Genomic DNA, 17783 nt, shown 5'->3' on the forward strand with positions numbered 1-17783 from the left:
CAATCCTTGGCAACAAAACCAGCCAAAGAAAGTGTAAGAGGCAATTTGAGAAGATACTCCCCAGGAATTAAATTTTGTAAACAAACATTTCAGCTAATTGCATTCTTGTTCTCAGTACACTGAAGGCACCATTTAGCCAACACATTTGTCTACAGAGTTTAGTTTCTTCATTTTAATGAATACTGATCCTGTGTATATCATCAGGATCAACATGAAATGCTAAACAGAGAAAGATGTCTAATACTGCTTCAAGTGTTTAAGTTACAGCCAAGCCAATTAAAGCAAATCCAGTTTCTTTGTTTTACCCAGGCTCACAGGGAGACAGGTCTGAAGGGATCTAGTGGGGAAAGGAGTCTTAATGGCCACATGAATCACAGTATTAAGCTTCCACTGTTAAATGCAACTGTCATTTTCAAAGCTGCAGCAAGAAGTGGTCACTTTGCCAGTATGTTGTATAACTAGTAACACCAGCCCTACCTTGCCACTATCATGAATCACTTCACTTTTAAAAAGCAAGATGGCTGCCATCAAAAGCAGGCTGGATTCAAATAGGTGTTCTTGCTGCAAGGACAGTTAATGGCAAAGCTCCCAATACCTTCAGTAGGACGAGGCCTCCAATTTTTCGTTCTTCTCCATTATTCTGATGGTTTACCTATCATTTAGTTCTTCCAAAAGATGAGTCCTACCTCAGCCCCAAGATAGTGAGATTGATGCAGGAATCACTGGATAGAAATTCCTTGTTTTTGTTTTATGCAGGAAGTGAAGAGAGATGATCAAAAGTGTCCCTTCACATGCTTTTATTCATAATATGAATGTGCTTCTTAGTTTTCAAACTCTCATACTTCCAAGCTGAATCACATGCAATCAAGTGGAGCACAAATGCAAAGAAGTAGAAAGGATTGCATTTGGTTGAGAGCTGCTTGGCTTACTAATGGTTGTTTGAATTCATTGGCTTGGTTTGTTCCTCTCAAAGTAGTTTCCCAAAGAATTGACTGTGAAATCCATGTACTATGCACCTCAGGGATTTCAGGGAAACAACAGCGGATGATATTATATAAAAGATGTTGGTCTTCAGTTGCTCATAGAAAACACAACATAGGGTGAGATGCTACAGCACAACAGGAATGAGCTACTGTGTCATAGCTTGTTGCTACTGCACAGTGGTGTTGGGGAAAAAACAGTGCAGTGACAGTACTGCATAGTAACGCTGGTTACTGAACAGTCATTTAGTACTTGCTTAGTGTGGCACTGTTCTGTTCCTTTGTTCCAGTGACTAGACTGTGGCTCATCTCTTAGAGGATTTATTCATTTTTTGCAAAGATTCCTGGTAGATAGTTGTCTGTAGAGCCACACTGTGACTCCAAGCCCTGTTAAAGGAACTAATCAGCAGCCAGACAGCTCGCACTTTCCTCATTGTACTAGCAGCTTTCATTCCAAATGCTGAAGTTACCTTCATGCAGATTTTTAAAGGCCACTGTTTATGCATGTAAATTCTAAAGGGCATTAGCAGTACGGCTGACACACATTGACAGCAAGCACATCTCCAGGAATGGAATACGCAGCAATGACTGCCTGAATAATTGATGTACTTTTATTCTGCCCCATGGCCAGTTATTACATTGTTCACTCTTCAACTGCCTGTGGTTTCTAAATTAATTAGAAATCTGCCAGCTAAAAAAAAAAGATACTGAATACAAAAGAAGATACGAGTAGTGATGTCTATTAATGCCCTTGAGCCCTAGAGAATCTCTTACTTTGACCTGGTCACATGGAGGCTGAAGCACAGCCCAGTCTCTAGAATCCAGTATTTTTGAGTAATCCTAGCTTCTGATACTAACAGCAGAAGAAAAGATAGAATAGATCATTATGATAAGTGAAAACCTTCGCACCTCTAGAAAGCCCTAAGTTGTTTAATATGGGGGGAGAATCAGACCCGCACTCTTTCTCTTGGCAGTTGAGAAAAAAAAATCTTGTCCTGCAAGAACACACACACACACACACACACACACACACACACAGCAGCTGGGATTTACTCAACATGATAGAGAACAATGTAAATATACAAAACACACTGAAACCTGCATTGCTCTAACCTAGTCCCATACTGCTCAAAATGAAAGAAATGCTGTTAAGTCAGACCTATCCCTATGGTTTATCCAGCTAAATGACTCTCCAGAAACCATTTCACAGCTGAAATGAACTGCCTGTTGCCTCTCCTGCACACCAAGAATGAGAGAGGCTGAGAAATGTTATACTGTGATCAAATATACAGATATGAATATAAAATACCAATAACCATTTTTTGCACCTTGCACGGCCTTATTGACTTGCAATACAACCTATACTTAAACTTTAAAACAATAGTGTTTATAGCTTTTAAGAAACCTACTGGGAATAATTGAGCAGTTTGAACCACATCCCATTAAAGTATACAAGATTTCTTTCTATGTCCTTGGAAAGTATTTAACCGTGATGTATTTTGGTGGTATTTTTAGCTTCCTACTTTATTTAAAAACAGACATATTTTTAAATGTGCTTTACACAAACTACAGGTATTTCAAAAGCATAAATAAATACAAACTAATGGTTTCACTGAAATTATTTTAAACTGTTCAGCTAAAATCGGGAACTAATATATCACTTTCCCATAAAAGAGCACCAAGCAATCTACATATCAAGTAATATACAACAGTGTATGCATAGTCTATCTCTTTGCCAACATATAGTTTGTCATTGTAACCTTCAGGGTATCTGGAAAAAATCCTACTGGGCCCATTAATACCTTTCTATTTGACTCCTTTTTAAATGTAATGCCTTGAATGATTTTTAGGAGGACTGGATTTTGAGTCTCCTTTTTTTGTATGCACAATGTATCTTATGTTCAGAACAATGAATGTTCAAGTCGTAACTTACAGATATCCCAAATCACCATTCATAGATAACATATCACAAAATCATCATTCCAGGTGTAGGGAAAAGAGTATGCTAGAGTAAACAATGTTACCGTCTAAAAAGACACTGACAAGTTATCCTCAAGCTTTACACAATATCAAAGTCGCTAAAGCAATTAGCTGCTACAGAATATCAACCACCATAATTAGAAAGACAACTGAAACCTGCAGGAGCAGAAATAGAGAGGGTTAACTTCTGTGGAATGTCCAACACATTTATTACTTGACTCATTTTGGAGGCCAAGTACATTTTTCCTTACGCTTTCCCCCAGCATTTTCTTGCTAGTGATATTTTTTATACTAAACAGATACTGTATATATGGTCCACTACTAAAAGCCAATTAAAGACCATAAAGCACAATTCTCCTGTAGGCTAGGTACAGACATCCAAAAAGCCTGAGGCAAAATCCAAATTATGCGGGTTTTTTTGTAAGTGACAATTTTAGATTAGTAGTGACCAGAACACACATTTGCCCTTTGGGAGAGGGGGCAAATCTTAGACTGGGTTCCACCATTTTTAAACCAGTCTGTGTGTGCCAAACTTCTGTTCTGTTTTGGGTATAGACTGGTTTTGTGTGCTGAACTTCTGTTCTGTTACTGGTATCAACTGGTTTCTGATCACTTATTCCAGTAAAAATGTAATGTCTGTACCTAGCCTTAGCGTACCCTTGAGTACATTTCAGCACTCTTCCTGGACAATTTCAGGGCTAGTTCAACTTCAAGAGAAGGAAGACACACTTCTAACGCATTAGAATATGTATATATTGATGTAATAGTGCAGCTTATTTGTTTTTGTCATCTTTGTTTATTCATCCCATCCAAAATGTAATTAGCAATTGTGCAGCAAGGTAGATTCAGAGGCTACTTGCAGATGTTAAAAAAAAAACAAAAAACCACGCTTTACTGGAAGAAGAAGTGCATTACTTTAACCCAGCTCTGCAGTACCTGTATAGATCAGGCACTTCACCGGGGCTTTTTGGCACTTATCTAAAGCTGATCAATCAGCTATTAAATAAAAGTGCCAAAAAAGCCCCACTAAAGAGCTTAATCTATTCCAGGGGTGTGCAGTTATTTCAGGTGAAGGGCTGCTTACTGAGTTTTAGTAAGCCATTGAGGCCCACATGACAGGCAGCCAAGGGCAGATAAATATAAATTTTCTAAATTTTTTAGGGGCTCCACGGGCTGGATGGAACGGCCTGGCAGGGCGTATCCAGCCCGCAGGCCACATTTTGCCCACCTCTGATCTATACAGACGTCAGGTGAGCCTATTAAACCCTATGCCTGTTTAATATAAAAAATACCTCTTATAAGAATACCTTTACTATTTAGGCAGCGTCTTTCCTGACTCATGCATTTTTTCCTTATGTTCTCTACATTTTATTATACTTTCCAAGGTTTGTAATTCTTATAAAGTCTACTTGTTTATGCCCAAGTATCTCCACCTTAAATTGATGAATTTCTTTTCATGTTAAATGCTATGGCCTCTGTGGGATTTTTTTCCCCCACCGTGACTTTTAGGCACATTTGCTAAGTGAAAGCCTGAGCATAGCCCTCTCCAAATCCCTTCAGATCACTAGGCCATAGTAATGAATCACACTAATGCTGTGAGAATGTCCTCCAGTCTTACTAGCCCTTCCACTCCATCCCTGTGCAGATGGAAGTCTGCATCAGTGGATATAGGCTGTGACTAAGTGAACAGTGCCCTCCCTATACCACTTATATAGGAGATGCAGGGTGAGGAAGCCAGCCAAGTCTGCAAGGAATCTCACAATCCCAACATTACATAAAAACTAGAGACTGAGGCTATACTAGTACTTGCATTGGTTCCACTCCTTCTGTCAGATCTTCCCCCTGTAGCGGATAGCCCCTGGGCAAACTGCAGACTGCAGTTCTTTGTGACAACAGGGATTGGACCAAAGCCCTGAAGAGCTAAAAGCCCACAGCATCCCACTTGTCCAATGACCTACACAGGTATCCTAAGAGAACAGAGCAAATTTAGATGATTTCACAGCCCTTTCACTGGAATGCATTAGCATTTGTTTCTCTTTCACCTGTTTAACCTTTATGCACACTGAATAATTTCACAGTATGACACTCTGCACCTCCTTTCTTCATCTACATCTCATTTGGCTGCTTTTGTTTCTGTATTACTTTTAGGGAAAGAACTATTGTAAAGAATTGTGATGGCTTCTGAGCTGAAAGTGTGAAAGCACTGCCTGAAGCACTGAAAATGTCACAGGCCTATGCAGTATGATAGGGTTGGGCAGTTATCTGAACACCCACTACACACATTGTGCGACAGCTAACAAACAAGGCTTGAGCCTACTATCTAAAAATTACCTTTTATGTTCTTCAGTTGCTAAAATCCATTCACTATTTTTTGCAGATTTCTGAATTCAGCATTTCTGAAAAAAAGAAAAAGATAATTTTATTATATTTGAGCTGAAGATTTATTACAGTCATGAAAAGTGTTTTTACATGCATTTATAACATACAACAATAAGTACCATTTATTTGATGAGTATATTTGGTTTATAAAGGACAATAATATTAATTTTAATACAACACATTTGTTCTGAAAGCAAAAAATAAATGTACAATCCTCAATGATTGAAGAAAATAGTGGCAGTCATCAATGTCAATTATAAAGAAAGAGACAGACCACTGGCAGTGAAAGGACAATGTACCTGGAATATCAGATCAATGTATAAACCAAGGGTCCAATTTTCCATTTAAGTGATTGTTGAAGAATTCCACTCAACAGGAGCAGCAACAAGTGGCCAAGCCTTAATTTAGTCTCCAAATGTAACTATAGGTCTAGCTCAGTTTTATAGTGTAGAAGGAAGAACACAATGAATTACTTCGTTTAGAAGTATATTAAAATGACAAATAAGAATTAACAGCTGCTAAGTCCCAGTCAGATGGAACCCACTGTTAATCAAATGCAGTCACTGCCAAAGAGACATCTAGAGCAGGGACTCTCTAAATCTTTTATGACATGGGCTATAATATATTGCATCTTCCTTCTTGAGCCCCCTCCTTGTTCAGCCTCCTAGTTCTCTGGTACGTGCTTCTCAGAAAATTTAATTCTGCATATGGTAAAGGCTGGAGACCAGAGCTGCTCCTTGGACCATTGCTTTAGAAAGCTCAGTCTCGAGTAAAACTACCCCACAGACTTGATGGGGTTAGGGTTCTGCCTGTAGGGTAAAGTCAGTTCAGGCAGCAGAGACCACTTCTCTTTTGAAATTATATTTAAGATGCCTTGTGCTGAGTAGTAAACTCTGTCCACAAAGATCCTGTTGAGTAAATGAACAGTTGCACTGATGTTAGCAATATTTAGCTGGTCCATTAATGAAACTACACAAGGGTAAAATCATATCCCCACTGAAGTCATTGTATTTTTTGCCACTGGGCAGGAGTTCACCCCAAATATTTACATTTTTCAGTAGACCTCTGCTTTTCTATCATTATGAGAGCCTGGACAAATTTGTGGAAGAGGCCCTCAGAAAAGCTGGGTTCAATCCCCTTATATTTAGAGAGATGCTAAAAAGCAGCCCATTGCAGCTGATGGTACTCAGCAGTTCGGGGGTGGGGGGGAAATCAGGGAAGGTTATTTGAAGCCTAAATCCAGGCTCAAGAGCTTAGTCTTCATGTCACCAGTTTTGAATGGTTGACTAGAAAAGTATAAGTATATGTGAATAAGAAGAAATAGGGGCCTGATCCTGCAGCTTTTAATTGGGCAAAACTGCTATTATAGCCAACAAGAGAATTTTAAGTTGTGTAAAAAAATCACACACTTAGATTCACTGATTGTTCTGGCTTGGCTCGGGTTGCTGTTTTACTGTGCTGTTTACAGTCCTGGATTTTGATCAACAATGGATTGTTTGAGAAGGAAATTTAGTTTTACAGGTGCAGACTGCAGAGTATGCTATGCAATACTTCAAGAGCAGCAACCAGTATTCTTTATTTCTAGGAAAAGTGCCATTTGGTTGGACTACATTCCTTATACATTATGGCAACAACTACATTCTTTTTCAAGAAACCATTGGAGAAAAACTTTGATTTGACTGGCGCATTTTATGGCAGAAACAATGGCTTGCCATAACAGTCTCAAGAAGTTAATATTAGGTTTTTTTTACCCGATTACCTTGCTGCAAGTTTTCAAATAAAATTCAAACAAAAGGCTCTTAGTTTCATTTATGATGTCCCTGATTTCACATCTTTTTAAATATAAATTTGTACACATAGCACAATATACAGCGGTTTATGGCTCTACTGTGTCAGTTTAGGATTCAGAGCATGTTTTTCCCCCTACATTCTTCTTTATGCCAAGGCAGAAGCATTGGTTGATGAGTATTCTCCCTCCAACTTCCAAATGCATCACCTTGTGCTGATCTTCCCTATACGCTATTCACGTGCAGATTTCAAATGCTGTCTGGGGATCCCTGTTATTATTTTAATCACTTAAGGAAACCACCCACAGATCCTTGGGCTGCAAAGACTCCAACAGCTACAAAGGTAGCAACAATTAAAGGCACAGCCATCCTCTGGATTTTGAGTTACCTAAGCCCTGCAACTACAAAACATGTGCATTACTGCCCTGTCCTGTCCGACCCAAGATGTAATTTAAAAAAAGTGGGTGGTGTTTTAGCTCCAAACTCCGTTAGCATTGGAGTTATGCTAGGAGTATGCTATAAAGGAGTTACAGTTCATTCCCTCCCGCATGCTTATGCACACACCAAAATTTATATTTTGTTTGCTTGTTTCCTTTCATACCATATCCTCAGCTTGGCCACTCGCAGGTCCCCATCCTCCACTCCCTGCACCTGCTAAAATATGCCTTAGAAAGTGCACTACGAGTCAGACTGCCTGACCAAACAGATGCGGGGTTTCACTTTGGAACTGAAAGTGCCATTCAGCAAGTAGCATCACTCAAGGCTCAGTGAAGTAGGAAATCATCTCGTCTCTCTTACATTGTGGAGACAACCTAAATAGCCTCCCCTTCCTGCAGAGATTAATTCTATCTGGATAGCATAGCTTCCTCAAAACAGTCAACTTCTACTAACACTACTGCTGGTGTTCTAAGGCGGTCTTCATATCCTCCACTACTGGGACAAATGCATCTCGCTAACCAAATCAAGGGCAAACTATTCTGCAACTCCAGATGCCAAGGTGAAGGCAATTTAAACTAAAAACTACTCCACTTCCGTGCTAAATTAGAAGCTGCTAGGAGATGGAGCAATGACACTCTCCATTCTTTGGTTCCAAAAACTGGAAAGAAAACACATCATGATATAAGGGCATAAGCACATGATGTGTTCCAAGAATGCCAAACAGCAAAGTGCAGAAGCCCTTCCCATGAATGACCCAGAAGCCTGAAGTTTCAGAAGTGACTAATAACTTTAATGTGCCCTACCTGAGGTGCTGGAATGGTTAGCCTCTTTTCCCAAAGGGGCCAAGCACCCAACCTCTGAAAATCCTACCCTTCCCTTCCCAGAGGGCATCTACATATGCACTTTACTGTGCAGACTAATTTGCTGTACAGTAAAAAAAAAAAAAAAAAAGCATCGCTGTCTACACGTGCATGGCAATTAGGCTGGTGTAGACTAATTTACTGCAGTTGGATAGTCCTGTCAGACACGCCTATTATTCAACACCAGAAAAAAATTACTGCATTTAAATGCCCATGTAGACAGTGACATCTGGATTAGTTTACTCTGGCTCAAATTGTGCCAGAGTTTGTTCAGTCGAATTAATTACACGTATAGACATCCCCTCCCTCCCCCCCGGTGTCTCAAGTTAGACAGTCAAAAATCTCTTTTACAATTTTACTCCCATTTAAATTAATAAGTGAACATGCAGGATGAAGAGTATGAGAGTGATGTTACACAACAAGGTAGTCTATCCATGTCTGAGGGATGCAGTTCACTTTTAATCAGGAGATGTTGTAACACTTATGGTTGGTCTCGTATATAATGGACTTTAGCCCAGGGATGTAATCATCAGGGTTTGCACCTTGGGCAGCAGTGGGCATCATTCGTGCACCCACTCTAACTGGGTATTCCAGGGCTGGTGCCCCAGTTACCCACCCCTTGTTATATTACTGCTCCAGCCCATAACACAAGAACCTCTGCAGTTACAAGTTGAGGGGACTTAATGGCACTGGAAACTGAAATACTTTCTCTAGGATGAAAACCAATCAGGACACAGCACAAGGAAGTTCCCACTCTCACTGCCCTGTCTGTGCTGGCCCAGTGGACATCAAGAAAACTTCTCCCAACTAGAACTAATGCACATACACAGTGTATGCTTTCCAAGCACCCCAAATTACCATTCTCCACTGTGAAACTCTTTTTGATGCTGGTGATTACAAATTATAATTTTTAACTTTTAATGCAGCTGAAACCAGAGCCTCACTCTTCTCAGGACACGATGAGAGATGGCCCCTGCCCTGAAGTGCTTACCATCTATGTAGGCAAGACAGGGAAGGAAAAAAGAGGTGAAATAAATTTCCTGGAGTCAAACAGGAAGTCAATGGCAGAGCCAAAGATAAATCCCAGTTCCCCCATCAGTACCCTGTCCACAAGGCCATTCAGACTCTGTATTAAACTGATCAACTTCTAACAAGCTTTATCAACAACCAAGATGAAATCAAATTATGTCTCCATAACACTATAACCAGCTCTCTTAATACCTCAACATGGATGAAAACTGGTTGCAATTCCTTCCTGCAACATTCCTGTTTATTTTGTATTAGCTTTTCAAACTGGGCTAAATTTTAAAGTGAAAAGTAATAGGTTCTGTGGGTGAACAAAACCTCAAGGGGTCAGATTTTCAAGAGTGCTCAGCTCCCACACAAGGGGCTGTGTTCACAAGACTGCTTTCATCTCCCATTTGAGCCAAGGCTATACAGGGTTTTCTGACAATACAAGATGGATTAAGACCTATGACAGTGCACTGCTCTGGTTGCAGCAAGCCTCCCTTTCAGACTTCTTACTAATGAACGTGCGTAACGGAAAAAAATTGCCTTCTCACCACATGCACCATAGCCTTCTCTCCCCCTCCTGCCTTCCAAAGGGAGGCATTAGGAATTTCTGTAATCATTACAGATGTCCGTTTCATTAGCTTCTTCTTTAGTTGCTACTTTCAATAATGAAAGCCACTGCAAAAATAAATAAATAAATAAATAAAAAATATCTTCTCCACCTTGTGTTTACAACTTTTAAGAAATGGACAAATTAGGTATGCACAAATATCAAAGTAAATGGGCCATTTTTATCTTATGTTCTAAAATTTTAATAGGATTTTGCACTGTAAAAATCTACAGTTCCATTTGCACGGCAAAAACTCCTAAGTCACTCAGACATAAGCGTTTTACATACCTAAAATATTAACACACAGATAGTGATATTATAAAGGGTTACATTTCTAACTACTTTTCCCCTGAAATCTAATATGCTAATAAATATGATCTACTTTTCACAGATTACTGGCAAAGTCCTTCAAAGAAAGTAAAGCTGGAAAATTATTAAATTTTCTTCTGTATAATTAATTTGTAAAGAGGAGAGCATTGTGCACTTTACAAATAAAGGAAAGATAAAAGTAAATGTGTGCAAAAAGAATATAAAGCTTTTAGCCTTCGCAAACAATTCTAGCACATAAAATATTAAAAGTGATGCTAAACTAATCTTTGGCAAGAATTGGAAGCAACTGGCTACAGCTCATAATATAGATTACTCTGGTTTACCATTTTAAAGACATTAAAGTCTACCATTATGGTCGTGTATCACAGCAATGTACATTATCCTCCACAAATGTCTAACGTGGTATATTACAGTCACGCAAATTAGACAGACTCCACGGCAAAAAATTTAAAAAGATGCAATATTTAAAGTCGACAGGCAGGAACTTTCTTTACTTTACAGAGAGCAAAAGAGAGTGAGAGAAAGTCCAGTCCTGTCATCCTGAAAGTGAATGGTAAACTCCCATTAATATCCACAGGAAAAGACAGACACAGGCCCACAGCATCTGGGAAAAGATTCATTCTGGCAATCGAAATACAGCACAAACTCAGTAGATTAATGATTTGTGGTAGAGGGGTTGCCTGCCCTCTTTTTAACACTTTGGTGCTACAAGAACAGAGCAGCCCATTCCCTAACCCTATGATTACTTGGTGGCTTCCAGTACAATTTCCCCTTCAACAATTTTGGATTTCTGTCTCCACCTCTTTCTTCCTCACATGCCTGAAGTCTTTAAATCTGCTCTGTGAACATATACGGAGCTTAAAACGTATCCATGACACTATCGAGAACATCACAAACCAAATGTAGTTCTACTTTAGTTAACAAGAAAATATATGTTCTACTGTTTATGAAAAGTGTGCATTTATTAAAAGGATCAAATCACAGGGTAGAATTTCCACTTTCAGCCCACATGAAGGTTTTCCTTCACAGAATGGGACTCCTGCTGTTGAATATACAACACAGAAAGCCACCCATAGTAGCTCCCAAAGTGAAATTTTCCCAGCTGGAAAACATATAGCACAAATGGTGTTATTTTATTAGACATCCAGATTTGATTATACAAGTCTCACCCCTCCGCTCCACCCCAACCCCCCGCCCCCAAGAAAACAAAACAGTTTAAGCACAGACTGGCATTTTATTATACATTCATAGCCCTACACACCAGGATGACTACGTACACATCCAGTCTGGTTATACACTCTGAGCAAGACAATACATGAAAGTGTGCAAGCTCCCATCTCCCCACCCTCCCCCAAATAGTGGCTAGGGCACTCACCTGGGAAACCAAGGACCTGGGGTCTGGGTCCCTTTGGCTTCCCAACAGAGCGTTCCAAACATGTCAACATACAGGTCAGCTGTTTTCCAACCTTTTTTCTGGTACTTGTTTTAAAGCTGCCCCCCTGGGCAGCCATGAAAGTGAATTCTATAGGAAAGACATGGAAGAGAACATGCCAGAGCATGGGCATCCCAAGGAAGTAGCTGCTGGGCTGGTAACCTGTACTTTATTGGGCTTTTGGGGAATTACATAACCAACAAATGCCATGTAGTCAATCAAATCTGTACACCTAGGTATTCAGAAAAAAAAAATACAGTACCATCCCAATTGACTAGGGCTAGTCAGAAAAAAAAGATTTCAGTTCGTTAACAAAATTCAAATTTTGCTTTTGTTTTACATTGTGTCATCTTCCAATGATTTTTTTCTTGTCCCCATGGGGAAAAAGAAACAGGAGAGAGTGGACATCCCAGACGTGCCAGAATAGCCAGGTGATTAGACCACAGAATGCAAGAGACCCAGATTCAAAACCCTATTCCAAACCAGAAAGCAGAGCACTTGCCTACTACCCAAGTGAATGAGTGCCCTTACCTACTAGGATGCTGCGTATTGAGAGGTCTCCTCTCTCTCAGAATTTCTGAGATGGGATGGAGAGACTATCGGGAGCCTAAGAAAAATTCCTAATGAAGCTTCATCCAAATCAACATGTTTCTGGAAATATTTTTTAGATTATGTTGATGATTTTTTTTTTTTTTTTTTTTTTTTTTTTTTACCAGCTCTACCGACTGCCACAAGCCCAGTATTTCACTCCCAAATAACACTGCCTGAAGTCAATGAGTCTCATAAATAAGTATCTGAGAGCAGAATCTCACCTCCATTTTGGAAGTGTGTGACACCTCCTGCTCACTTAGGAAGCAATTTACCGACAATATATACTGCTTCTTCAAGGACTGGCTACTCTGTTGGCACAACAGTGACCAAACTCTTCTGCCTCATGTGAATTCCTGGCAAAGAATCCAAGAGATAAAACTGATTATTCCTAATTAAAATGAAAATCAAGGAAATGACACAGTCTGTTGAATCTACTTGATGAATCCCAAACCTCTCTCATTTCAATGTTAATTGTCTTTTTACAAATGTGCAATACTCTAGTACACACCGAAAAATGTTTTCATATTTTTCTCCACTTGGAACATAAAGGGCCAGATGTTAGAAAGTGTTCAGCACCTATTTCAGCTTTTAAACAAGACCTGATTTTCAAGTGTCCTTCTCAGGACTTTTTAACATCTGAACCCCAAGTTCACTGGTGGATCAAAGCTGAAGCCCATAGCAGTGGACAGGGTGAGGAACATATCATCTCCAACATAGCTGTTGGGAGCAATGGGCCTTAGATATGTGCAGTGCCTTTAAAGGGGTCTCTACCTTTGCATTAAGCAGAGACAGATCTTATGCTGTTTCTCCCAGTCTGTAGAAAATGCCAAAAAGAAAAAAAAATACTAAGAACATTTCCTAGATCCTGCTGGCTGCCTGCATGTGAAGTGCAAAGAAGTGTTTCAAAACACATATGGCTGGAGATGACTATCTTAAAGGAATGCCTGTACCAATGACTCTGAGATACATTCATGCCCATGTGTGCAAGGACAGCCATGAGGCAACCCAACCCGAGTAGCAACTTGCTGTCTTGCTGTTCTCCAGCCACACAGAGGTTTGTACCCAAAAACACCAACAGGAATATTAGAGAGAAAGGGAACAGACTGGGGTTCAGGACAAACTTTGTCTACAGATCAGTATAGGACAGAGGAAAAATGGACATTTCTAGATGTATACTTATATCAACTAGGCGTGGCTTCTGCATGCAGAACCAATACCTAACCTGTGACCCAGCCCGTCCATGCTTACCAAAAACTGAAACCTCTTAGAGGCAGGGCAGGTAACAAAGAGCAAGCGGGCGCTAGCATTTTACCCTCATGCTCTAAAATGTTGAGCAACATCTATATGGAATACAGAAAACATACCCTATTCTAACACTCTGGGGGATAAATAAGCAAAGCCAAGGCATTGCTTTGTGATCAGAAAGACAAAGCCCAAGGAGTTGGTAAATCATAGAACATGACCAAAACCAATCCTGCGATTTGTTCACATGGTGCTGTCTATTCTGCCTGTTGTCAGGGGAACACATAGAACTTTATATTGCAGAGAAGTTCATAACCTGGTATGTGGGTGTGTATGGGTGTGGGTGGAAGGGGCAGAGATTGTATAAAAACTGTTAAAATGTAGGAGTAAACTTCTAGAGCCAGAATAATGCAGATCATCCCAGATCCTGGGTTTATTTTGCAAAAGAAATTACAGACGACCAGCTTCTGTGATTAACAAAGTTGGACAAGGGATGAACATGATTTAAGATGCAAACCTCTCTCTCCCCCTGCTATCTAGGTATGTATACACAACATTAAAAAGAAACCCAAATGCAACTTGTATCCAGTCAGAAATAGATGCCTGCTTCAAGGAAAACTTAAGCTAAATTAAATAGCAAAGACAAATTGGAGGTAATCCAGAATCTGCCATGTTATTTGCTTAGACACTGTTTATTATGGTTACATTTTATTATACAGTAGTAAAAAATTACAAGGCAACATCCTGTGTTATTTCCCACTAGGATAAATGATACAGATGTACCATTAAATCTCAACACCAACACCAGCATGCCAGGCTACATTCCATTTGTGTCTTTATAATGTGTCAATAGACTGACATTTATGCCTACTGATGGTAAAGCTATTTATATTATAGACATTTAAATGTGCTGTAAAATGTGTAGCATTACACAAATCTAGAACCCTTAAAATGCCCACAAAAAGCTAGTAAACATACACCAAAAAACTCATTGGGTACCTGTAATCCTGAACTGAAAGAACCATTCACTCAACCCTGGAAAACATGGTTTGTTTCAGGATTATCATAATTATGCAGACAACTTACACAAACCTTGCATTTCACTTGTAAATCAATCTGAAGCCATACTTAATTTTCATTTGTAGATTTTTGTCCATTTCCAAAATGGGTATCCGTAATCACTAGATCTGTACTCAGTCATGACATCTTTTAGGCTTACTGCATGATGAACTAAGATGAACTAACCAAACTCAAGAATTGGTAAAAGGATAGTTTTGCACATTTTAGTTGATGAGTCTAGTTTACGTTATACTGCTACTGACCAGAAGCTGTCTTCCGACACCTGTGCCTTGATATATGAGACTACATGAGTGACCTTGGTGTAGTTGCCAAAGCATAGATTTTCAAAGGAGTCAGACACTCAACTACCAAATTAGTATGTGACTGAGGTGGTTAATTCCCATTGGTTCCATCTGAACTACACAAGAGTTCAATACACAAAAGATGTTCATACACCTGATATTAATGGGTGCTCTTGTTAAAAGTCTCAGCATAAGACTGTGCAGACAGGGACTTAAAAATCTTACCTCCTTCTGCAGTAGTTTCTCCCATGTAGTACAACTAAGCACTGTGGGAGTGATGCATGGAGATGCATAGATTTACACTACCAGTTTGGCTACTTTTCACATACACCAAATTCATTGCTATTGTAAAGGTAATTGGCCATAAATATGCAAGCTGGAAAAACATGGCTGAAGATTACATGCTCTTGTTCCCTAGACAATTGATATGTCAGGGTAAGGAAGTTACAAACATGCAAACTCCTTTTCTTTTTTAATGAAGAGATCATGTCTTGTTGAAACAAACAAGTCACTGAAATTGCCAGGGCTCCTCACAAAAGCTATCAAATTGACATTACAATGAAAAAGATGCATCAGGTGTATAGGGGCAACACATTTCTCCATTGTTGCCCAAAGACACAGTACCATCTGAACCAAGGGTCTCATTCAGTGTCTGAAGATTTTAGCAGGAGTTTTTCTTCCATTGATTTTAATACTCTGCTGTTCCCCTACACCAATGTTGTGATGCCCCATTTCTTTAAGGTGCCTACAGATGGCACAAAAAAGCCAGAAACTGAGTAACTACATTCATTCAATGCTTTTCCACAGCTGACAAGACTGAACTCTCTCTAAAGCTTGTCTCCTAATTTATATATAGCTCAAGATTTTCTGCACAGTTGGTATCTCTCTGGATAGGTCTGTCACACTTTTTAAATTATTATTAGTAGTATTAATGTGACACCAAGATCCTTAACTGAAATTTATGCCACCTGAAGAGACTTCCAAAAATGTAGTTTATCATTAAAATGAGCATCAAATGTGACTGAAATGTAAAATTATCTTGACCTTCTATTCCACGCACTTTAGCAGTCACAGTCCTTCCTTTATGTGAGCAGCCATCTCCTGTTCCATTGTTGTGCCATTAGCAAACAAGGCACATAACTATGATAAGGATGATCAGAAAGGCTCTTCCCACGGACAGAATGATTTAATCACACTTGTGCCCACATTCTTACATGTATATGAACATAGCATCCAAAAGCCACTATTAGCCAACAAAAAAGGAAAGCTCACTCAAAACTAGCGTCATCTTAGAACAATGCAGCCCAACCTGAAGCAACTAGAATGTCCAGATTTTTGAGAGTGTGTATCATGTTAACAACAAATTATTTTTAGCAGGGCTGTGCCACACCTTGCAAATTATTTAATTAAAATCCTGAATGTATGATGAAGGGTCAACCACAACACAAGTTGAAGAGTGGGGTTCATAGAAGTACAGGCTCCACACTACAGATTAAGGAGTTGTCTATCCAGGGAAGTTATTGCCCAGTAAGCAAAGGTACAAATTTACAGTGTACTAATTCCCTGTATGGATGCCCTAACAGTGGCGTAAGCCAAGCACAGGAAGTTATCCTCCACTTGTGCACTACGGGCGATTGCACAGGATGTTGAGTAGAGCAGTCAGAGCGCTGAAACGTCACACCTGAACTTTCTGGGCAGCAATTCCCTTACATCAAAAAATCCTGAGAATGTCTAATGGTTTGAGCTATTTCCACAGCATTTTGCAGAATTTGAGCTTTGGGGGAGGGGGGGGGTGTTTGTTTGGGGGTTTTCTTAAGTTTCTAGCCTTTGTTGTGAAGATACCCTGCCAATGAAGAACCATTACTGTAGTATTGCACTGGCAAATAACCTGATAGAGAAGCTATGGTACCCACCCTGTCCTTGATATCTCAGTGACATGGGAATTCTAAATCCAACTCACAGTAACACAAGGGGTGATATTAAACGTTCTAATAGGAACTGGAAAGGGCGGAAGGACTCCAAAACCAATGTGGAGACACACAACCTCTTTCTGCAGATGGTCTGGCGCCATGCAGCTGTTGGGTGACCTGTGGAACTTGGGGATTAGCTCTCTTGCTTCATCTTGGGCAGAAAATGACAACCATCCCTTTTGAAGAAGTCAGAGGAGACTCATATGGAAGACTAAGGGTATTTAACAGTTTTCTCTTCGCCACCATCATGGTCTCTCTCCATCAGCTTTTCTATGGTGGCAGGCCACCCACAGAAGCTTAAGAATTCTGTAAATGAAATCAAGATGGCTACTAAGAGAGTTCAAAACAATAAGTACGGCTGTAAAAAAAATCCACCAATAGAAAACAACAAAAAGGCTTCACTAATTAACATGCTAGCATGCAACAGTTTCATTCTGAGCAGTGAAATACAAAACATCACAGAAAAAACATGAAAAAACACAAAGACCTCTCTATATACACAGCTCTTTTGAAACTAATTTAAATCAACCCTGGTTTGCCCTCCCATATAACATGATGTCATCAGAAGCCTTTTAATGTCTTCAAAGCCTTTTTTCAGTTCCTCTCAAATTATCATTTGTGAATGCATGTGTGTGTGGCTGAGGGTATTTCTACAATCATGCGATAAACAGCAATGGCCTAAGATAAATTACATTCAATTCTCACTTTTGACCTCCTCACTTGAACTCTGCTCCCTAATCCATTTCAGAAGAGGCTCTTTCTAATATACTATACCTCTGAGCAGCTTTCAAAAAGCTGTAGTTTAAAATATA

The 17783-nt window shown here is 39.6% G+C and overlaps 1 protein-coding gene across 12 annotated transcripts in view; it reads right to left on the reverse strand.

Annotated features, from left to right (window-relative positions):
- ADGRL3 (adhesion G protein-coupled receptor L3) overlaps nucleotides 1-17783 on the reverse strand; it is a 904177-nt gene that overhangs the window by 722984 nt on the left and 163410 nt on the right. For 11 of the 12 annotated variants that reach the window (XM_059722208.1, XM_059722204.1, XM_059722203.1 and 8 more), the window contains one exon: nucleotides 5292-5356. The gene's annotated coding sequence lies outside the window, so the exon portion shown is untranslated. Of the gene's footprint in view, nucleotides 1-5291; nucleotides 5357-12619; nucleotides 17268-17783 lie in introns of those variants that run through there. The other variant, XM_059722201.1, reaches the window with a different exon arrangement.

This window comes from Alligator mississippiensis, chromosome 2 (genome assembly GCF_030867095.1).
Source record: "Alligator mississippiensis isolate rAllMis1 chromosome 2, rAllMis1, whole genome shotgun sequence".
Lineage (NCBI taxonomy): Eukaryota > Metazoa > Chordata > Crocodylia > Alligatoridae > Alligator > Alligator mississippiensis.